Source organism: Phalaenopsis equestris, unplaced genomic scaffold (assembly GCF_001263595.1).
Source record: "Phalaenopsis equestris unplaced genomic scaffold, ASM126359v1 Scaffold000002, whole genome shotgun sequence".
In the NCBI taxonomy this organism is placed as follows: Eukaryota; Viridiplantae; Streptophyta; class Magnoliopsida; order Asparagales; family Orchidaceae; genus Phalaenopsis; species Phalaenopsis equestris.
In genome coordinates this window covers 47,554,630-47,559,369 of record NW_018164444.1, presented here as the reverse complement: position 1 = coordinate 47,559,369, position 4,740 = coordinate 47,554,630, and positions in this window count along the sequence as shown.

Below are 4,740 nucleotides of genomic sequence, written 5' to 3'. Positions count from 1 at the left end.
ATATCTAGGACTCCATTAGAGCCCTATATTACTTGAGTGATACGTATACTTGCGTTGACAAATTCGACTTTAACATTATTGAATATCATATCTATACATCTTTATTAAATCAAACATATATATAAAGTTACAGTCAAGTTTTTGGCATCGTTGCTGGAATTTAAATCTTCTAGTAGCGTCATCAAATTCTTGTAATTGTTGATTTACAAAAAAGGTCGGTCAGTAGGAAGTGATGTAGTGTAATTTTTGTTAAGGATAATTACACACCGAGTAGGCTTGCAAGACATCCTTGAAGAGGACACATGAGTATTCGAGATGAGTGTGTGAAAACACATACTCAGGTGTAGATTTCAAGCATGCAAGTCATGAACATACACGATGTATTGCAAGAAAACATGCAAGAATGTAAGAGTGAGTGTGTGAAAACACATACTCAGGTGTAGATTTCAACCATGCAAGTCATGAACATACACGATTTATTGCAAGAACAAATGCAAACATGTAAGATGGTGCATAGTGAAATATGAGGATATCAAGATACAAATGCACAGAGTAAAGTGTGAAAGTGTGGCACGGATACTTACTATGAGCATATGAGGACACATGCTCACAAAACGCATATTAGGGTGCTGATGCAAATGTGTCAATGCAGGCAATGTGAAGAAAAACATGCAAAAATGTCACATTCAAATGAAACTGACCGATTGATTTATCAAATTGATAGGTGGTCGATCAAAAAAGGTTGATTGATATAATCGGAGTGGAGGTAGTCGTTCAATCAAGTTAATCATAGTGGAAGATCAATATGATTGGGCAGGAGGTGGTCAATCGATTGAGTCTACGGAGGTGGTCGATTGAGATCGATATGAATGAGCCGGAGGTAGTCGATTAACTGAATTAAAAAAAAATTGATTGATCAACATGATCGAGCCAAAAATAGCTGATTGATTGAGTCAATGGAAGAGATAGTCATTTGAGCTGGATGAGGTATGCAATCAATCAACGCCACATGCAAAAATTTAATATTTTTAATGCAAGAATTTAAATCGTTCAAAGCAAGTCACATGAATGCAAACACATGCAAAAAATAAATTCTGATTTTGTATAATGAAGGAAAAGACTCATCCTAACAAACCCACGAGGATCTAGGGTAGGATGGTAATGAGGTGTACTAACTGATTGTCATGCGGAGTGACAGACAACCCATCTTCATTTGAACAACATGAAGAATTTCATAGGAGAAAATTTTTGTGATCAAGGAAACGCCAAGATCATGAGATCTTTTGTTCTCAAGACCAAAGGAGTAGGTTTCATTCTTCCCATCTTGAGAAAAAAGCTATTGAGAAAATTGCAAGATTGCTGCAATCCTAAATATTAGATTTTTGACTAAGGTCATGGAGAATCGCTCATGGATCATGGGGTATCACAAAGAAAAAAGTTCCTAACCTAGTGGCTCACTCTAACATAGAGCTTACCCTTATATTCTCTAACAAAAAAACCTATAGGCTTTTTAGGAATGAAGGAAATAAATGAGTGTAAAGGTTCTCTCCAACGCGGTGATTAATAGAGCGTTCACTGGGCTTGTTTGTGCTCATTTGCTGTGAGGATGAAAAAGTCATTCTCTTTCTCTAATGTGATAAAAAATATCTCCTTTCTAGAGAGGTTTCTCCTAAATTCCTTCTTAGACTCAGCCCATGAAGTGTCATGAGAAGAAGAAGAAAATGTTAGGAGAAGAAAGAGGAAACAATAAGAATTAGCAAAAGAGAACAAGTGCATGGAAGAAGGTTGGCATCTCCTTTGCTTTGAGGATGAAGAAGTCATTCTCCTTCTCCAATGTGATGAAAAATATCTCCTTTCTGGAGAGTTTCTCCTAAATTCCTTCTCAGACTCATCCATGAAGTGTCGTGAGAAGAAGAAGAAAAATGTTAGGAGAAAATAGAGGAAACAATAAGAATTGGCAAAAGAGAACAAGTGCATGGAAGAAGGTTGGCCTCTCTTTGGCTTTCTTTGAGGGGGATGAGAAAATCTCCTATGCTCTCCCTCTCCTAAGCTCTATCTCTTACAAAATGACCAACCCACTCTCGACTGTTTCAGCTGAGATTGAATAACCAACTTTTTCCTTGACTGTTTCACTAGTCTGGATCCTCCTCAAAGCTCGATATGGAGCTGATCAAGTTTCCATAATAGGCACACTCTCAGGGCTAGGATCCCTCATCCAATTATTTTAATATTAAAATCTAGGCAAAGGTCCCTTATATGGCAATTAAATATTATTAATGATACATTTGCAGGGGCCAACCTGATGAACCACACGAATTAGTTGATATCACTTGGTCATGCCTAAGATTCAACATAATTAAACTAATCTCTATCTCTCTATCTGGTCGGCATGGCCACACCTCCCTTAGGTGTGGTTACACCAATTAAAAAGGCAACATGAGCTACTGGTAGCTTGGGCATGGTCACGCTAAGAGTTATGTGTGGCCACGCCCTTTCTTAGTGTGGTCACACCAAGCCCGTCAATCACCTGGCTCCTGAAGTATTATTTAGTTATGGCTTATTCAAACCATGGGAGGTCCTAAATGATTGATGCATGGCCTTCAGCAAGGTCAAATGAACCTAAAATAGTCAAGGAGATTGTAAAGCTACTCAGAGTCATTCCTTGAATACCTTTTCAAGATTTTGGATATTTTATAGAAAATTTGTGTGTACTACAATTTATTGAGAAAAATCATCCACAAAACACAAGGACTCACCAATCATACCACTTCAAATTAAAGTTAATAAAAAAAGTATCTTGTTATGACTTAACCTACAGTAATACCCAATGCTCAGAGTTATGAGTTTGAACATTACACTTAAACCCTTCTGACAACTGGGGATATTTAAAATGTGGTCACATACAGATCATCGGGCTGATGTAAATTGGAGATTTTGGTGGCACGAGAGATGATGAAAAAGGCATCTTAGTATGCGGGATAGTGAAATATTATTGTATCTCCTAAACTCGAGGACCTCGTGAGGGTACAATATTGATATTAATATTCACCAAATTTTGGTAAATAGTTTCCCTTGCTCTCATGTGCTACTGGTAGTTCTAGGCTAATGGTGTGACTTTTTGACTCATGAACTGTCTAATGCGTGAACATATAATATAACATATTTTTTGATAAAACTTCCATTTGTCTGCTAGGTGAAAATCTTAAATTATTTATATGTGTGAAAAATTAAGAATTTTTTTAAAGTTATGCAAGTTCATGTGTCAGTCACATAGACTGGGCTGGGTCAGTCACATAGACTGGGCTGGGAGTTACCCTCTCTTGATTATTCTTGTTGGAAGCCTTTTACCCTATGTTAGGTCTCATATATATACATGATGTTGGTGGTTGCATACAGAAGTGCCTCAAGAAATTTCAGAGCTTTGGTCCTGATTATGAGCCCAACCATAGCTTGAATTCTTATACCCAACTTCGTTCTTTCATATATGTGTCACTTGACTTTTTACATACACATATGCTCATGTTTTTGTGTCTTTTTAATTCTCTGTAATACTTGCATCTGTTTAGCAGTGACGTCAGAGGCGATAGGTTCGTACAACCACTTCCTTTTTTGCTACACTTTTATTGTACTTTACGACATGTTTTATTTATGCATAATTTAATATACTTGCAAATACCCTCATGGTAGAGAACAATGGGTCACCTGTCTAGGAGGAGCACTACAACAAGCCTCTAAAACTAAACAATAATGAATACTCGCCAATCTAAATACACTTTTTGAAACCCGTAACCATCACATGTAAGGAGCTTGAAATTACTGTCCGGGAGACAAGACGGGGATGCAAGCAGACGAAAGAGAACTTTAGATGATGATCCAAACTCAACATGAAGCAACTAAACCTTCCTTAGTATTAAATAACATAAACCCTTAGGACTTCTAGGTTGTTCGTTTAGTACGACGTAAATACTCACAATATCTTTAGGCCGTTACACAATCGTGTTGTGCAATATAAGTTCTAACTCTCTTGGGACTCCAAAGTTGTTTATTCGCTACGACATAAACCCTCATATATTCCTAAATTATCTGTATGAACTATGTTATGCAAATGTAAAACCTAATTTCAAATAAATGCCAGGAGTAAACAATACATAATTTCACTTCCAAAACATAAGGTCAAACATTAGGACAGCTTTGGAGGTCATTGAGGTTCACCTAATAATCTGTGACATCCCCCTAATTCTCGCTCCTTTGGCTCCGATAATAAATGTTCATATTTAGTTCAATAATAATTGTTTCTATTTAGTTCATTCTCGCTTGTCTTTTCCTAAAATCAATCGTGAGAACTTAACTTTGAATTCTTGAAGATGAAACTCCTGATCTTAATCGAGAGTTTTCTTAGGTGGTTTCGATTGCCTACGATGTAATTAACTATACGGGTTTTCCTCTATAGGAGAATTAGTACCTCAAATAATCTAAACCTTATCTAATCTTTAAATTAGATAAGGGAATTGTTGGTCACCAATTTCACAGACTAAACAATTGTCATAAATTTTTTAGTTTATATGGTCGAGCCTACTGTCAAGTCATACGCTCATCTCCGAGGATGGTTATCACTTGTGGTATTGTGCTGGATTATTTGAACTATTAGACATATGAGATCTCTTCGGTCTCATCTTCTAAAATTATAACATTAATTTAAAATTAATATATATATATATATATATATATGTATGTATATAT